We start from the raw sequence: 20,015 nt of genomic DNA on the forward strand, positions 1-20,015 counted from the left end.
GAATGGATCAATGAACATCAATATACTTTCACTGACTCCATTCACCGTACATAGATCGCAAGCATAATATGCAATGAAATTCCGCTCTAACTTGGAAAGTGTCGAACTTCGCTGCACTCCACTACATTCTGGATGAGCGTGGAGCAACACAGGAGGTTTGGTGCAAGGCAGCATCTGCAATGCATACAGTGCACTCCAATATTGAAAGGAACAGCCTGCGACAATGTTGGTAAAATTAAGGGGGTTGTTGGAACTTTTGTACATTTGACAGGTCCTTCAGCTGCCCACCATTTCTCCCATACTGATCTACGCTGCCATGTGCCATCAACAGGTGACATCTCTACAGTCTCTAAAGACAATATCTGAAGACCCAAAAGGCCAATTCACAAGGCAGTATGCGGTCTGAATTCTATGGACAGCACACAGCCCCATTACATGAGGCTAGTCATAAGAAGCGTTTTTCCGTGTGGGGTGGGATTTCACGGACAAGAAAAGAACATGCAGTATCCTTGGATATCAGCGCACAGACGAGTGTCCTTGTCCCGTCTCAGGCACAACTTGCCTACTGCTGAAGACTTGAAATAACAGAGAAGTCAATTATAAAGGAATCGGCGTGGAGACTGTGCAATTCTATGTACATAGTGAGGAACCTAACCCCGTCTACACAATATGCAGCCAGTTTGTATACTATTCTACGGTCTCGTTTCCAATCTTAGAATCTGCATTACTACTACAGCAGTGAAGATGTTAACGATGCACCAACCAGCGTACTCACTGCCTTCCTAATGAATGAACAAATGTGTGTGGAAAGCCAAGCCAGTCTGTGTTTGTAGGAGCATTAATTGTAGAACAAAGCTCCTTTTTACATTTTTTCAGAGAGGTGCGTGGGAACACTTCTTCCATGCAAGCCGAATTCCAGGCAGGGTTGAGGCAGAATGCCTAGATCTGCCTAGAATACTGTAATCCGGAGGATGCAAACATTTGTAGTAGGCTATTGGAAGTGTTATCATTCTCACACACGGGTTACAGTCTCAAGACTTCTTCGCACTTCTTTTATAAGTCTCTTCCATTTTCTTAGAAGTTACATGTACATTCAAGGGTAAAATGCTCAGTCCCCTCTTATCATAAGCTATGAACCCCCAAACCAATAAAGGTGCCCGCTACATCAGTGTTCTCCTTTCACCACAAATTGGACTTGAATCTCCCCCATTTGGCTTATCAGTCACTGGGCAGAACTATCTTGTATGGAATTATTAGACAAGTATTTTACATAAAGTTTAAAGTTAAATCCATGAAGAGCATAGACTGGCTTTCCTCAGCTTCAACGGGTCAAGGGCATCCAAAACAAACTGGTCAGCTATCAATATAGGATATAACACTATCTCAGAGCCTGGAGACTCCAGAATAAGTTGCCATCGCAAAGAGAAGTGCCTTTTAGTGCTACGTACCTGTTCTATAAGATTCTCCTGGATGTGGCACATGGGCCCACATACTTTGATCAAAAAAGTGCAAAGAACCTTGCTTTTTTTGCAGTTAGTATAAACAATTGTGCAATTGTATTAAAATATTAAAGATGTACGAGTAGTTACATTGTATACAGTGTCTAAAGACACTATATAGGCCACCTGCAAAATGGGTAGATTTGCATTGCGGAATCCAGAGCGGCTGTCCGCCTCTGGATTCCGCAGCAAATACCACCCATAGCATGCTATGACAAAATGTGATTTCCTCTACACAAGGGGAAATAGATTGCAATTTTCTGCTTGTGGGGAACAGGGAGGCAAACATTAAAGCCCCAGATGGCTTCCACTGAAGTGAATGGAAGCAGTCCAATCCGTTGTTCTTCGAAAAGCAGGCATTTGAATCTTACAAACATAGGGGCAACCCAACTAATCCAAAACATGAGGAGAGAGAAGAATCAGACATTTTAGATTTCATCATGCCCAAACCTTCCTCCCCTAGGAGGCCAGAACAGTCAGGTGTCTGGTACAGCTTATAGCTAAACTCCTAATGCAATAAATCTACATGCTTGGCCGATCACAGCGGTTCTGTGGGGAGGCTGGAAGTGAAGTTGTGTGTAATTTATATATATATATATATAATATCTCTCTATCTCAAAAGACCGTTCATTAGGCAAATCAAGAACAAAAAAAGAAGAACCCTGAGGCTGGGTTCACACAGGGTGGATTTGCTGCGGAATTTCGCCTGCGGCCGTTAACCCCAGCATTAGCTAGCCATGTGGACAATATTTGTCAAAAATCTAGACCACACAGGGTGGGCAAGCCGTCACGGACTCCCGGGTCACAGCATGTCATTTTTTATTTTTTTTTTATTTCCGTTGAAGCCTCACTCCTCTCTATGGGAGAACCGGCCGCAACGGAAAAGCATGTGTCGAAGCTGCTCCAAAACCCGCAGTTAAGTGCTGCAGGTTCTGAAGCTGCGCTTATCCCATGAAAGGTTGGAAAGCTCACTATAACATGTATTTGTTAGCCATTAACCCCTTCATGACATGGCCTATTTTGGGCTTAAGGACGCAACAATTTTTGGCAGATTTTCTTCTCCGTTTATCAAAAGCCATTCCTTTTTTTTCCGTCGACGCGGCCGTATAAGGGCTTGTTTTTGCGTGGCGAACTGTAGTTTTTAATCGGCGTCATTTTTGGGTACATTAACTATATTGTAAAACTTATTTTTTTATGATAGCAGGGAGAGAAAACGCATCAATTCTGCCATGGATTTTTTTAATTTTTTTTTACAGCGTTAATCATGCAGCATAAATGAGACATTCCATTTTTTCTGCAGACCGGTACGGTTACAACGATACCAAAATTCTTACATTTTTTTTTTATTTTTTTCCACTTTTCTGCAATAAAAACCCTTTTTTTGAAAATCTTTTTTTTTTTTCTAAATCGCTGCATTCAAAGTCCTGTAACTTATTTTTTGATGTACGGAGCTCTATGAGCGCTTATTTTTTGTGAGACGAGCTGTAGTTTTTACTGGTACCATTTCGGGGTACATACGGCTTTTTTGATTACTTTTATTGCGTTTTTAGTGAAGCAAAATGCTAAAAATTAGCATTTTGCCTCATTTTTTTTTTTTTAGTTTTTTTCCGTGCACAGTCAAAAGCATGTGCATCTTATTGTACGCGTCGTTATGGACGCGACAATACCAAGTATGTGGGGTTTTATTTTTTTTTTATGCTAATCTGAGAAAAAGCATTAAAAAAATGTTGTTTTTTTTTAAGAGTCCGCTCCCTCTGTGAACTCTTTCCCTGCCGCGATCTACTTAGATCGCGGCAGTGAAGGGGTTAACAGCGGGGGCGCATCTCCGATGCCCCCCCCCCCCCCGGTGTTGCAGCGGGACGCCGGCTGTGACTGACAGCCGGCTCCCGCTGCGGGATCACATATGATCCCGCGCTATCTCCAGGACGTAAGTTTACGTCCTGTTGCGGGAAGTACCCTGCTGCCAGGACGTAAACTTACGCCCTGCAGCGAGAATGGGTTAAAAGGTATATCTACAAGATTACATGGTTTCCCTTGCTGGGAACAATCACAGGAGACAGTTCTTAATAGGTATGTTTGGACTTTACATTCCCAACGCAACTTTCTGAAATCTCAAGTAGTTTACTGACAAACTATCTGAACTCTTCAGTTATTGCATACTGGATTACTAAAATTGTACTGTATGCTCATGGTAACAGCCAAAAAGCTCCATGTCCACAGTTCAGGTGTTCTTCCACAATATCAGCACTAAACTCTCATTTGGATACAAGTTATACCAAGAGTTGTCCATCGAAGATCCTAGTTTTCATTATAAAACTGAACTTCACTAAAACTTCTCTATTCCAGTTAGAGCGGCTCATAGGAGGCAGGCCGACGCCACCCACATACTCCGCTGTAAGATCGAAACCAAAAATCACTATATTTATAGTGCAGATGAGTAAACATAGGAAGTCGGACTGTCACCACACACTAACCCACCAAGTCAAGTCAGCACCTACAGAACAAATGCGTAATTGATTCCCATGAGAAAACTACATACTGATAAACTGGCTGCATAGCTTCACGATGACTAATAATGTGGCACTCAAAAATGGAGAACTTTTTAAAAAGTTATATTGTTACTTATAAGTTACTTTTTTTAACTAACTACTTTAAATAGACAGTAACTTTTCACACAATCTGTTATTACGATAGCCAATGTGAGAATTAGCAAGACTGAATACATGCTGAAATGGCCTTCTAAATAGAGTCAAGTACCAGGGGTCTCCCCTTCTAATTTGCTGTTCGCTGCTGTTATCCAGTAAGGTCCATCTCAAGTATGAGAGAAGATTGATAAAGGGAAGCAGAGCAAGGTGATGACTCATGCTCCCCATAGAAGTCTATGCAGAGGAGGCAGAAGGAGGGAGACAAATAGAGACTCCCACAGATGTGACTGCTGGAACTAATGGAGAACAATTTACTGTGTTACAGATATCGGGCCGTGATTCACTAGGAAACAGCATCGTTTGCAGGGCTGAAGGAAACCCTGCTGCAGCTGTCACAGCCGTGGCAGGAGATAGCGATCTTCTCCCATTGATTTCAAATGGCCTGGCACTGCTATCACCGTCCCTATTGAAAACACGTGGAAACTCCTGGATGTGAGAAGTTTTCATTTGAAGACAGCCTCGCATCACTGTGTGGGTTCCCTTCATCGCCGCCGTGGCTGTGACAGAGCCGCGCACGAGATCCCTATGTTCCACCATTGTTTTCAATGGGACAGGCAGCAGCATCCATCCTATTGAAATCAATGGAAGAAGATCGTTGAAGGAATCCCCTGCTGCAGCTGTCACAGCAGCAGGGGATCGTGATGCTCTCTCCCATTGGTTTCAATGGGGCCGGTTCTACTGATGCCAACCCTATTGAAAATAATGGTCGATATCGCCAAAAGAAAGAACATGCTGCGATTCGTTTTCTGCATCGCAATGCGGTGCAATGTAGGAAGACAGCACAAACGTGAATGAACCCATTCAAGAATGGGTTTCATATTTGTGCACAAAGCAAATCTCGCACAATTTTATCACTAGTATGAAAGAGCCCTAAGGCAGATTTCACACAGCCGTGAAAAAAAAAAAAAAAAATATTATATATATATATATATATATATATATATATATATATATATATATATATATATATATATATATATATATATATATATATATATATATATATATATATATAACACGAGATTTGTGCGTTATGAAAAACACAAATATGAACTCCATTGTTTGGAATGGTGCCATATACATGTGTTTTCCTGCACCATGATGTGGAGGGAAAAAATAAAATTGCGCCACGTTTTCTAATTCTGTTGTCAATGGGACAGGAAAACATATTGCATGGCGTTATGCAAGGTTTTCCTTTGGAAACAGTTGCCAATCCTTCGACACAGCACGTCCCTGAGCGAGATATCGGACAGAGTTTCACGTCCCCATATTACGCTCGGCTGTGTGTGGGTAGCCTAAAACTCACATCTACACTGCTCAGTACTTTTCTACTGTCCTCCATAATGCAATCATGTCTGCGTGTTACAGGCAGGAAACAGAATCTGCAGTTGTCTCCATATGCAGTGCGAAAACATAACAGAAGGCTCTTCCCAAAACTACAGATATAGCCTGCCGAGGAGAAAAATGGTGACGAATGCAGGCTTGTTTTATTGGTACCATTTTTGTGCACATAAGGTGTGCTGTAAAACTTATAAAAAGGGAAAGAACACATCAATTTGGGGTTTTCTTGTTTTATTAAACAGCATTAATCATGCAGCAAAAGTGACATGCTATTTTTTATTTTTTTTTATGTAAGTTGATACGATGACAATACCAAATTATTTTTTTAGGTTTTTTTTTTTCACATCGCTGCATTCAAAGTCTAACTTTTATTTCTCTATGGACAGCGCACAGCAAGGGTTTTTATTGGTACCATTTTGGGGTGTAAACAGCTTTTTTGAGGACTTCTATTGCGTTTTTTGGGAGGCAAAATGAACAAAATAAGCATTTTGCCTCAGTTTTTTAGTTTGTTTTTTTTGCCATGCAGGATAAATAGTGTGCTCAATTTGTTGTACACACCATTATAGAGTCGAAGATACCAATTACGTGAAACTTTTTATACAAACATGGGAGAGTGAAAAAAAAAAAAAGTTTTTTTATATTACATGTTTATTTTAATTTTTTATGTCCCTGTATGGAACGTGAAGCATAAAAGCTATGACCATTATGATAATGTACTCCCGAACTGCAATGCCTTACCAATGGTGATCACAGGCCATGGCAGGCTCAGACACCAGGGTCTGGAGTCCGGCTGCCATGTCAACCCATCAGCCCTCCACGATTACATTGCAGGAGGCCGATGGTGTCAGACAGGGAGCGCTCTTCCCCTGTGAACCCTGTACATGCCGCAATGTACACTGATTGACGTATGTAGAGGAATCAACAGTTCTCACCGACCACCACAGTTTTCACTAAAAACAATGGGAAACACTTGCTGATCGCTACTTCCCTGAAGTGATGAGGCGTTTGACACAAAGCTGCCTCGCATCCGCTGGGAAACCGCATGTTTCACGTCCTGATATCGCGCTCATTGGTGTGAAGTGAGCCATAAGGTGTTAACAGCCATCTTGTCTGAGGCATCCATTAATATGTACATTCAGCGGAGCTTACATGTTTATTTAAATGGGGAAGAGCAGCTGCTGCCAATAACATGGCATCACCCAGGCGACAAAGCATCACTTAGATTGAATTTCAGCATACTTAAATCTTTTGGACAGGCAGCCCCCATACCGATGACATCATCAGCTAATCACACTAAAGTAATCAAAGGGTGGTGGGGGGGGGGGGGGGGGGGGACGACTATAGTTTCAGCATGTTACGCAATATTACCCCTCACGGTATTGCAGTATATTGTAGCAAAGAAGTACGCAGTCTGCAGCAATTTACATACATAGGGTTAAAGCCTCACTGTTTATGGAAGGAAACATTTCTATAAGGGTGCTGACACGCTCTCACATCTGTGTCGGGGGTTCAGGAAAGGAGAATCCCCTTGCCAAATGCCTTAGTCTTACAACAAATCCAAACATTGCTCAACGGACTCCGTTAATATAATGGGGTCCGTTCGGTTTCCACTCCTCTGCACAGCATTTTACCGAGAAAAAAAGTGCTACATGCAGCTCTACTTCTTCTGGTATTTTGCACCGATCCTTCCTCCATCCCTGTTTTGGCTGTGATATTGTGTAATGCATCAAAAAGATGCAGTAAGTCACACAGATGACTGTAGTCTAGAACCAAGACGCCATGTTATGATGCACGTAGCAACCAATCAGATAACCTCTTCCGTGCTGCCACCAGCACTAGAACGCACCCAATAGCAATGCCCCGCTAAGGCCCCCTGTCCACAGCAGTGATTTCACCAGCGGTAAACCACCGGCGAATCACGCTGCCTGAAGCTTTCCATAGCGCTGCTATGGAAAGCGCTGGCCACCTGCCCACGAGGAGAGAATCATTGCGATTCTCCACTCGCGGACGGCAATTCACAGCATGCTGCGAATTGCCCCGATTCTCCGCGGTCAGCCTGTCAGATGGCGAGCATTTTCAATGCTGTCAAACGCATAGAACCCAGCAATCTATGCCAATGGGAGAGAAACTGAAAGTGGTGACGTCATTGTTTCTCTGCCAGCGCAGTAACCACGCAGGGAAACGCTGACACTGAATCAATGGTGAATTGGTTAAGAATGATGTTGAGAAGGCCGAACTTTTAAAATTCTATTTTGTATCGGTTTTCTCTCAGAAAGTAGATGTAACATCAACTGATCTTCCCTGTGCTATTGGAGGAATAAAATAATGCAGGCTATCTATAAGCAGAGAGATGGTGAGGGAACACTTAACTAACAAATTCAACTCTCCAGGTCCAGATGAATTACATCCTAGGATACTAAAGGAGGCAGCAGAATTAATTGCTGAACCACTCGCCATAATCTTTGACAATTCCTGGAGAACAGGAGAAGTCCCAGAAGATTGGAAAAAGGCAAATGTTGTCCATCTTCAAAAAAAGGGAAGAAGGTGGATCCAGGAAACTACAGACCTGTGAGTCTGACTTCTATACCTGGAAAGTTATTTGAACAAATTATTAAACAGCATGTATGCAAGTACTTGGATGAAAATGGAGTAATTAATTAGAGCCAGCATGGGTTTGTAACAAACAAGTCATGCCAGACTAATCTAATTTCATTCTATGACAGAATCACCGACTGGGTTGATCAGGGAAATGCGGTGGATATAGTATATCTTGACTTTAGTAAAGCATTTGACAGAGTATCTCATACCATACTTATTGAAAGAAAATGACCAAATATGGGATTGACAAGGCAAGTGTTAGGTGGATTCACAACTGGCTGAGTGATCATACTCAAAGAGTGGTCATAAATGACTGGACATACAAATGGAAGAATGTATCAATTGGGGTACCACAAGGCTCTGTCCCAGGCCCAGTGTTGTTCAACATTTTTATAAATGATCTGGAGGAGGAAATTAATGGAAAACCAATCAAATTTGCTGAGGACACAAAGCTAGGAGGGATAGCTAACACTAGGGAAGAGAGGGAGTATTCAAAAAGATCTAGAAAAGCTTGAACTGTTGGCGGCAAGTAACAGAATGGTATTTAACAAGGAGAAATGCAAAGTCCTACATCTAGGCAATAAAAATGAAGAAAGCACATACAGAATGGGAGGAATTGGGCTAACAGCAGCACATGTGAAAAAGACTTGGGTATACTAATAGAGCATAGACTGAACACGAGTGAACAATGTGATGCAGCAACCAAAAAGGCAAACAATTCCAGGATGTATTAAGAAAAGAATAGAGTCTAGATCATGTGAGGTAATTAATCACCTGTACTCTTCCTTAGTCAGACCTCATCTGGAATACAGTTTCCATTTCTGGACACCCCACTTTAAAAAAGACAGACAAACTGGAGCAAGTTTAGAGAAGAGTTACCAAGATGGTGAGCAGTCTGCAAATCATGTCCTATGAGGAACGGTTAAAGGATCTGGGAATGTTTAGCTTGCAAAAAAGAAGGCTGAGAGGAGACTTAATAGCTGTCTACAAATATCTGAAGGGCCGTCAGTGCAGAGGGATCAGCCCTATTCTTATCTGCACAAGGAAAGACTAGAAGCAATGGGATGAAACTGAAAGGGAGGAGACACAGATTGGGTATTAGGAAAAGCTTTCTGACAGTGAGGGTGATCAATAAATAGAACAGGTTACCACGGGAGGTGGTGAGTTCTCCTTTAATGAAAGTGTTCAAACAAAGGCTGGACAAATATCTGTCTGGGATGTCTTAGTGAATCCTGTACTGAGCAGGGGGTTGGATGACCCTGGAGGTCCCTTCCAACTCTACCATTCTATAAATACTGTACAAAGTAGCTCTGCCCTAGTGAAATAGCAGTGTTTTTACCAACACCTATGTGAGAGGGGACTAAGTTCCCCAGTACATGCATTACTGCGACATGTATGAACTTATATCTGGTCATCTATCCACAGACACAAACCTAAGAGGGTCATACAGAAAGATCCACACCAAAACTCTTTCTACAACTTAATCACCTAGACACACAACTGATCAAACCACGTTACTGACTCTGTTCAGGGGTCTTCTTAGAGTTTACACTAAAAATCCCCAAAATGACACCCCTAGACAGAACCTATTTTAGCCATTAATAAAGACCAGGATGTCTCTGTTTCACCAGATCTAGCATTTTGTGTTAGAATTAATAGTCCACCACATTCTCCAGCACAAAATGCTAGAATACAATGCTTGCAGAAATACCATATACTGCGGTATATGGTATAAGTGATCAAACAATCACAAGTTCAAGTACCATTAGGCTGCCTGTCCACGGGCGTTGCGGTATCTCACGGCGGATCTCTGCCGCGGAAGCCGCCGCCCAGGAGCAGGCAGACGGATAGGCTGACCGCGGAGAAACACGGCAAGTCGCAGCATGCTGCGATTTGCCGGCCGAGAGCGGAGAATCGCAATAATTCTCCGCTCGGGGACAGGGCGGAAGCGCACATGGACAGGCAGCCTAAGGCCTAATTCCCACGGGCGGATTTCCTCTGTGTATAACGTGGCGGAAAGCCGCGGCGTTGCCCTACAGCTATTAGGTTCTATTGAACCTAATAGAGCAATGCTCACGGTGCGGAATTCCACCGTGGAATTCCGCCCGTGAAATAACCCGTAATCACCCGCGGCATGCTCTATTTGTGGCGAAAGTACGCGCAGACTGCTTCCGTTATAGTCAATGGAAGCAGTCCGTAACACTATCTTCCGCTGTAGCACAGCGGAAGTTAGCGTGAAAACGCTTCCCCACCCACCGATGCACGTCAAGTGACACGGCAGGCGCGTGATGCGCTGTACTGCACATACACACCGGCACAGGATGCGGGACATCGGGCAGCGGCTCTGGAGGCGAGTATGGAGTCTCTGGGGGGTGGGGGGGCGCCATGACGGACTCCGCTGCGGAATTCCGCTTGCGGAGCCCGTCACAGCCGTGGGCACTAGGCCTTAGGTCGCCTGCAGACGGCCGGGTCAGATCCGGCTGCGAGAACTGTCCCGAGCCCCTGCAGAGACCAGCGCAGCACTCACCTGCTCCCGCGGCTCCGGCTTTCTGATGTTCCGGCTGCCGCGCAGACCGGAGCCGGCAGCCGGGGAGTGACATTTCTGTGCGGCACTCTGTGATTTTGTGCAGACAAATGGCGGCCGTCTGCCTAGGATTGCGTTTTGTAACACAATCGTATGGCAGCTTCCACGGGCGGAAATTCTGCGGGAAATCCCGCCAGGGGAATTTCCGCCCGTGTGCAGGGAGCCTTAGGCCGGCTGCACACGGCCGTGACGGGCTCCGCTGCGAAATTCCGCGGCGGAGACCGTCACGGCACCCCCCAGGAGACCCCATACTTACGTGCGGATCCGGCGTCCTCGCTCCCCCATGACGCTTCCCCGCCCACCTCTGCAGCGTCAAGTGACACGCCCACCGCATCACATGACGGGGCCGGCCGTGCCATATGACGCGGTGGGCGGAGAAGCGTTTTCACGCCATCATCCGTTGTGCTACAGCAGAAGATAGCGTGACGGACGGCTTCCATTGACTACAATGAAAGCCGTCCGCGCGTACACCCGCGGCAAATAGAGCATGCCGCGGGTGAGGACGGGAGATTTCAATAGAACCTAATAGCTGCGGGCAACGCAGCGGATTTCCGCCAAAGGAGGCCTAAGGGCTCATGTCCACGGGGAAAAGAAGAATTAAAATCCGCAGCGGATTTTAACTCTTCTCCCGCGCGCGGATCCGCACCCCATAGGGATGCATTGACCACCCGCGGGTAGATAAATACCCGCGGATCGTCAATAAAAGTGATTTTTAAAAAAATGGAGCATGAAAAAATCTGGACCATGCTCCATTTTCATGCGGGTCTCCCGCGGGGACAGCTCCCGCGGGCTTCTATTGAAGCCTATGGAAGCCGTCCGGATCCGCGGGACACAAAAACCACATTTTACTTACCCGCTCCGGTTCTTCTCTTCAGCGCCGCGCCATCCTCTCTCAGCCGCGGCCGGATCATTTTGCTTCGGCCCGGCGCATGCGCGGGGCACGTCACCGACGTCATCGTGCACATCCGCCGAGCCGAAGAATGAAGATCCGGCCGCGACGAGAGAAGATGACGCCGCCGCGAAGAGAAGAAACGGAGCGGATGGGAGGTGAGTTTATTGTCATTTATTTGTATTTTCAGCGCTCACGTCCGCGGGGCAGGAGGGACCCGCTGCAGATTCTACATGTAGAATCCGTAGCGGGCCCGATTTTCCCCGTGGACATGAGGCCTTAGGGCTCATGTCCACGGGCAAAATATGATTTAGGATCCGCAGCGGATCTCCCGCGCGCGGATCCGCACCCCATAGGGATGCATTGACCATCGTCAATAAAAGGCATTTTAAAAAAAAATGGAGCATGAAAAAATCTGGACCATGCTCCATTTTCGTGCGGGTCTCCCGCGGGGTCGGCTCCCGCGGGCTTCTATTGAAGCCTATGGAAGCCGTCCGGATCCGCGGGAGACCAAAAATAGGAATTTAAAAGAATTTACTCACCCGGAGCGGGCGCTGAAGGTCTTCTCTTCCTCACGGCCGCATCTCCCTTGCTTCGGCTCGGCGGATGTGCCCGGCGCATGCGCGCGGCACGTCGGCGACGTGCCGGCGACGTGCCGCCGGCGTCAGGAATTCATCCGCCGGCCGAAAATGAAGATCCGGCCGTGAGGAAGAGCAGAGCTTCGCCGCCCGCTACGGATAGGTAAATTCTTTTAAATTCTTATTTTCAGCGCTCATGTCCGCGGGGCAGGAGGGACCCGCTGCAGATTCTCCATGTAGAATCTGCAGCGGATCTGATTTTCCCCGTGGACATGAGGCCTTAGGGTAACACATTTTGAAATCGCTGTGTCTGTAAAAGTCAACTCAAAAGAATGCATTGTTTATTCCACACCGTGAATATTGTCAGGAAAAAAATAAACAAAGCCACGACTGCAGTTTCAGTCACCTCATTTCCAAGAAAAAGTTTACAAAAAAGGGTCAAGAAGGCGTGCGTACTGCCAAATGGTACCAATATATACCACAAGCTATCCTGCTAAAAACGAGCCCTCGTGCAACCCCAGCATCGAAAAGATTAATTAAAAATGTTATCTATATATATATAAAATTGAATGTATGTCTGTGTGCGTGCGTGCGTGTTTGTCCTTTATGCGCTACTACACCATTCATCCGATCGCCATGAAACTTTGGGAAGTTGTTGAGTACACTCCTGGGAAGATTATAGGCATAGTACAAATATCCTACGATAAATGGCGCGCGTGCGAGCGTCGTCGAAAGTTACGCCCCCCCCCCACGTAGATCGAATAAGTAAGCCACCTGCTATTGTGATGTCATCACTGATGTCATCAACATCGGACGCCCTTGAACATGCCCCAACATGTTCTATAAAGCTGCATTGTGATGTCATTAAGGCTCTATTATGACACGTACAGCTTGGAACCACTAGAGCACGCCAGCCAATTACCATTGGAGTTGGAAGTGGGTAAACAAGTACTAGGATATCTTCCTAAGAAGCCACAGCAGCCGGATAAATTGTATGTTCCACCCAACGGCTATTTTATTCAGCCCGCAAGGGGGAAGCAGCGGCCTACAAAATCTCATTCAGGTAGGTAGGTTCAGTTCTTGGAGGTTGGGGAATGCTTATGGGCAAGGCCTTATGTCTCATCCCAACTCGATTATTCAATTCTAAGCGCAAAAGAATTAGCGTCCAAATTTTATGTACGGAATTTAATTTTCTCACTTCCCAATGTCATAGAAACTTGAAATTTGGCTCGAGCATTGATTATGTCATAAATAGGAAAAGTTAATGGGTCCCAACTCGATTATTCAATTCAAAGCGCCAAAGAATTAGCGTTCAAATTTTACGTACGGAACCTAATTCTCTCATTTCCTGATGTCATAGATAGATAGATAGATAGATAGATAGATAGATAGATAGATAGATAGATAGATAGATAGATAGATAGATAGATAGATAGATAGATAGATAGATAGATAGATAGACTGTATGCAATAACCTAGATAGATAGATAGATAGATAGATAGATAGATAGATAGATAGATAGATAGATAGATAGATAGATAGATAGATAGATAGATAGATAGATAGATAGATAGATAGATAGATAGATAGATAGATAGGACAGACTGTATGCAATGACACGTACAGCTTGGAACCATAAATACTAGAGCACGCCAGCCATTTACAGTCAGTCTCCATTGGAGTTGGAAGTGGGCAAACATGTACTAGGCTATCTTCCCAAGAAGCCACAGCAGCCGGATAAATTGGATGTTCCACCCAACGGCTATTTTATTCAGCCTGCAAGGGGGAAGCAGCGGCCTACAAAACCTCAGTGGTCGCTGCTGCCGTCATCTAGATATATAAAAACGAAGTATGTATGTCTGTCTTCGCAGCAACGCGCGACGGGTACGCTAGTCTATATATATAAAATTGAATGTATGTCTGTGTGCGTGTCTGTTTGTCCTTTATGCGCTACTACACCATTCATCCGATCGCCATGAAACTTTGGGAAGTTGTTGAGTACACTCCTAGGAAGATTATAGGCATAGTACAAATATCCTACGATAAATGGCGCGCGAGCGTCGTCGAAAGTTACGCCCCCCCCACGTAGATCGAATAAGTAAGCCACCTGCTATTGTGATGTCATCACTGATGTCATCAACATCGGACGCCCTTGAACATGCCCCAACATGTTCTATAAAGCTGCATTGTGAGACCTCCTGCTCATATACTAATATATTAAACAGACGACCGCCTCCTCATATACTAATATATTACACAAGGCGACCTCCTCCTCATATACTAATTCTATGCGCAAAAGAATTAGCGTCCAAATTTTACGTACGGAATCGAATTCTCTCGCTTCGCGATGTAATAGAAACTTGATATTTGGCACGGGCATTGAATATGTCATAAATAGGAAAAGCTAATGGGTCCCAACTCGATTATTCAATTCTAGGCGCAAAAGAATTGGCGTCCAAATTTTACGAACGGAATGTAATTTTCTCACATAGAAACTTGAAATTTGGCACGGGCATTGAATATGTCATAAATAGGAAACGCTAATGGGTCCCAACTCGATTATTCAATTCTAGGCGCAAAAGAATTGGCGTCCAAATTTTACGTACGGAATGTAATTTTCTCACATAGAAACTTGAAATTTGGCACGGGCATTGAATATGTCATAAATAGGAAAAGCTAATGGGTCCCAACTCGATTATTCAATTCTAGGCGCAAAAGAATTGGCGTCCAAATTTTACGTACGGAATGTAATTTTCTCACATAGAAACTTGAAATTTGGCACGGGCATTGAATATGTCATAAATAGGAAACGCTAATGGGTCCCAACTCGATTATTCAATTCTATGCGCAAAAGAATTAGCGTCCAACATGTTCTATAAAGCTGCATTGTGATGTCATTAAGGCTCTATTATGACACGTACAGCTTGGAACCACTAGAGCACGCCAGCCAATTACCATTGGAGTTGGAAGTGGGTAAACAAGTACTAGGATATCTTCCTAAGAAGCCACAGCAGCCGGATAAATTGTATGTTCCACCCAACGGCTATTTTATTCAGCCCGCAAGGGGGAAGCAGCGGCCTACAAAATCTCATTCAGGTAGGTAGGTTCAGTTCTTGGAGGTTGGGGAATGCTTATGGGCAAGGCCTTATGTCTCATCCCAACTCGATTATTCAATTCTAAGCGCAAAAGAATTAGCGTCCAAATTTTATGTACGGAATTTAATTCTCTCACTTCCCAATGTCATAGAAACTTGAAATTTGGCTCGAGCATTGATTATGTCATAAATAGGAAAAGTTAATGGGTCCCAACTCGATTATTCAATTCAAAGCGCCAAAGAATTAGCGTTCAAATTTTACATACGGAATCTAATTCTCTCATTTCCTGATGTCATAGATAGATAGACTGTATGCAATAACCCAGATAGATAGATAGATAGATAGATAGATAGATAGATAGACTGTATGCAATAACCCAGATAGATAGATAGATAGATAGATAGATAGATAGATAGATAGATAGATAGATAGATAGATAGATAGACTGTATGCAATAACCCAGATAGATAGATAGACAGATAGACTGTATGCAATAACCCTGATAGATAGACTGTATGCAATAACCCTGATAGATAGACTGTATGCAATAACCCTGATAGATAGACTGTATGCAATAACCCTGATAGATAGACTGTATGCAATAACCCTGATAGATAGACTGAATGCAATAACCCTGATAGATAGACTGAATGCAATAACCCAGATAGATAGATAGATAGATAGATAGATAGATAGATAGATAGATAGATAGATAGATAGATAGATAGATAGATAGATAGATAGACTGTATGCAATGACACGTACAGCTTGAAACCATAAATACTAGAGCACGCCAGCCATTTACAGTCAGTCTCCATTGGAGTTGGAAGTGGGCAAACATGTACTAGGCTATCTTCCCAAGAAGCCACAGCAGCCGGATAAATTGGATGTTCCACACAACGGCTATTTTAATCAGCCTGCAAGGGGGAAGCAGCGGCCTACAAAATCTCAGTGGTCGCTGCTGCCGTCATCTAGATATATAAAAACAAATGTATGTATGTATGTCTTCGCAGCAACGCGCGACGGGTACGCTAGTAATATATATAAAATTTACCCCCTTGACGCAACTTTGTTCTGTGGGTCCATATGATTAAGATACCAAATTTAGTTTTTCTGCACTAATTTAAATATCTTAAAGTTATAGAGGCAGAATATATATATTTTTTTCATTTTATGTCATTTTTGCCATAATGTGTATGCCATATCAAAAGGCCCAGAAGATTGTGCTATTGCGTTTTACCCCATTTCATGCCACTTTAAAAAAATATATTTACATTTTTTAGTACATTAATTAGTAACATTGAAAAATGCACTATGTCCTGCAAAAAAAAACCCAAAAAACAACTAGGCCACATTATAGAAAAGGGCTAGTGTCCATGGGCGGGATTGATTTGCAGCACCCGCACAAAGATGTGCAAATCAAGCCACCCATAGGGAAACATGAGCGTCCCCAAATGAATTAGAGCATGCGGATTTGATTTGTGGATCTTTGGATGCCGAAATCAAATTGCAGCATGCTCCATTTCAGTGCGAATCCCGCATGGACAGCTTCTATCGAAGTCAATGGAAGCTGCTGGATCCGCGGCCCATCCGCAATTGAATTGCGGACAGGCTGCGGATTCCACGAGAAAGCAGGAGTTAAAAAAACAACAAAAAAAAAAACACTGTGCATGCACGCTTGCCGGGGCTTCCACACACATCCACAGACCAGAAAATAGAAGACCTGGACAGGTAAGCAGTGTCCCGGGACGCAGACAGGGTCAGATTCCGCTGCTAGCTCTCGCATGTGGATTCCGAATCACCCGTAGACATCGGGCCTAAAGGTTTTGTCCGAGTTGTAGAATTACTGTAACTCCAGCTCCGCATGCTAGGTTTACCCTACTCCTGGATGTCAGCGATCACTGTAGCCAGCATTAATAAATGCAGAAGTCGGTGGTCCTACATGATGGCGTCCTCGCTGTACTAGGTAGGCTACCTGCGCAGGCACTACCCTGGAGAAGACAGCACAGATCTGCATCTTATACACGATACACACAGGAGGAAAGTCAGATGAATGCAGCAATTCTCACAGGTTCCGCTGACCATTTTATCTGTATGGCGGTGTGCCATTTCTCCCCGATGGACGATGAATGACAACATGTCCAGTCCCTTGTTCTCACAGGGGGACAAGCTGGTGCCGGAAGGTGCCTGCCAACGACTCCCCTGGCAGGCACGTGCGAGGGGAAGGCAAATGGAACAGCTTTCGACAGTCTTCGTCTGCCGGTTGCTGAAGCTGTACAGCTACCTGTAGGGCCTTTTTACACGTGACTGTTATAGTTCAGATAATCGCTGACCCCGCTGAAAGATCAGCACTCACTTTTGCACAAGCCAATGATTGATTCGCTCACTTCTAGTTCCTTCTGTCAATGCAGACATACAAACCTGCTGATAAGCAGCCTGTGTAAACAGGCAGTCGCTCATCTACGATTGACTGCCTGTTTCCTCTGCACTGAAAGATCTCCCGCCCGCTCTGCCTTCACTGAGCCATTACTATTGCTTCGGTGTGATGATCTGTCGGACAGCTGTCGGTGCTTAAGCACTCAATAGTCGCGCCGTGGGAAAAGACCCTTAGACACAATGGGGCAGATTTACTAATCCTGACAGTGTAAACTATAGCCTGAAAACAAGCCAACACAGTGACCCCTACTGGATGATAAGTCTGGTGCATCTTTTATACACCTGGGTCTACCTTCATACCACCTATTGGTTGGCTTCCTTCACACCAATGTTTCGGTACACGTCGCTGCATCGCACGCCAGTTGGCAGCCCGAGTCAGCGACTGACAGCCATCCCTGTATAAGTGTACAGATAGGACCGCCCACTGGACCTCTAAGCTCGGTACGGGAAGAGATTTAGACCAATCTGCTCCATAACTCACTATCTGCAGTCTGGAGGGTATTCGAGCTGATGGCTTGTCATTTAAGTGTCTGAGTGGTCAGCTGATCACCGCCAGTCCACCTTCTCTAGTCAGTTTAGTAACACATGGGCCCCCGCTTGCCTATATGTATCACACCCAAATAAACTGCATACGGTGATAAAGCAGAACTTATTAATGGAGTTGCACAGCTTTAATCTACTGATCCTCAGAATAAGCCACCAATAGTTTAAAGTTGGCCAATTATACTTTGCCAAACTGGGGGCGGGGATAAACCCCTACGGCTCTACCGTGCCCAATGCATATATCTATATTACACTCAAGTTCGGCACAAACAACCAATGGGGTTGAATCAGACAAGCCAAACAACCAATGAGGTTGCTGGAATTGTGAATCAGAACCAATGAGGTTGCTGGAATTGCTCCATAGTGCCGAACTTGAGGGTAATATAGATATGTGTGCCCAGTATAATAAAGGGAGATGACGTACAAGTATAAGGTTGTAGCACCAACAGATGTACAGCGCTCCGTCGCTGTTGGCGATTCCCATTTCCTGCTCGGGGAGCAGCAGAGGGGAATCCCTGCGGCTGAACGGTTCCAAGCCCCTTTGGCTATAGTGGAGTCCACCCGCTTTTAGATAGAAGCATGCAGGGTTTTTCTTTCTTGGTATTTTGAGCTGGACCTCCGACAACGCAGGTGTGAGGCCGGCCTTAGAGAGGCAGCAGCACCTGCAGCGACCGGACAACTGGCTGCAAACAGCGGGCAGCGCGGACTAAGCAGCGGCACCCACCGACGTTTGCATGGCATTTCTATGGAGCTTTTCATGCCCATGTAAATTAAACATCAAAAAGTGCGCTGCCAACCGCCTGCACTTGGCGCGGGTCTACATGCATATAACACTGCCTATTACGGATGTGTGCCTGCAGTCCTCCCTGCAGGGTGCCCCGAGCAGCACAGCAGGCTGCCAGTTCAAGGTGGCCATTGGCACAGCACTGGCCTTCACCCAACAACCACCGAGCGGGGCATCCTGCAGGGGGCAGTGCTGCACCGATAACCCGCACACAGCCGCGCTATGTATGTGTGTGCAGACAGACCAGCGCCGGCCTCGTCCCGGCATGCGAGCAGCCCCACTAGCCTCCTACTCCCGCCCCGCTCTCACCTGCCGCCGCCCGGGCACTGCCCTCACCCGGTACACAACACTCGCTCCACCTCACACCGGACTCATGCCCAGCGAGATACACGGAAAGCGGGACGCTCAGGCAGGCCTCCGCTGACCATCAAGCCCGGCTCTCCATCGCTGCGCACTTGACAACGGATATTACGCACTACTTTCAGCAACCAATCAGGTAGTTTCTAACATCCTCCAGTCCGCCGCTTGTACAAGAGAGAGCCGCGCCTATTGGTCCCTGCCGCTACCTGCTGTTGGCCATGGAGGCCACACCCACAGCCTCTAGAGTAATGACGTCATGCCGAGCGGCGTTGTTTTGTGTTGTGAGAGGCCGTGGATGTGATTGGCTGCTGGCAGCTCGTGCATGAGCCCGGAGTGTGCGTCCTGCGGGGGGCGCTGTATAGTCTGCCGGGAAAGAGGAGGCTAATGCAAGACAGAGGCGTGTACACTAGATATACCTGCATTTAACCCCTTCAGGGAATGGCCATTATTTCTTCTTTCATTTGTTTTTTTTTTCCCCTCCACCGTTAGAGAAGTTCAGGTTTTTTTAAATATTTTTTGTTGACATGGCCGTAAGCGTTCGTGTATTTGTGCAGGTCGCATTGCAGTTTTCCTTGGCTACATATAACTTACTCCGTAATGCA

General features: G+C 45.2%; 1 protein-coding gene across 1 annotated transcript in view; it reads right to left on the reverse strand.

The window, feature by feature from the left end:
• Nucleotides 1–19,512, reverse strand: part of STK40 (serine/threonine kinase 40) — a 55,709-nt gene extending 36,197 nt beyond the window's left edge. Inside the window, exon 1 of the mRNA XM_066574948.1 lies at nucleotides 19,363–19,512. The gene's annotated coding sequence lies outside the window, so the exon portion shown is untranslated. The remainder of the gene's footprint in view (nucleotides 1–19,362) is intronic.
• Nucleotides 19,513–20,015: the final 503 nt, after the last annotated feature.

The sequence above is a fragment of the Eleutherodactylus coqui genome, chromosome 1 (assembly GCF_035609145.1).
Source record: "Eleutherodactylus coqui strain aEleCoq1 chromosome 1, aEleCoq1.hap1, whole genome shotgun sequence".
NCBI lineage: Eukaryota > Metazoa > Chordata > Amphibia > Anura > Eleutherodactylidae > Eleutherodactylus > Eleutherodactylus coqui.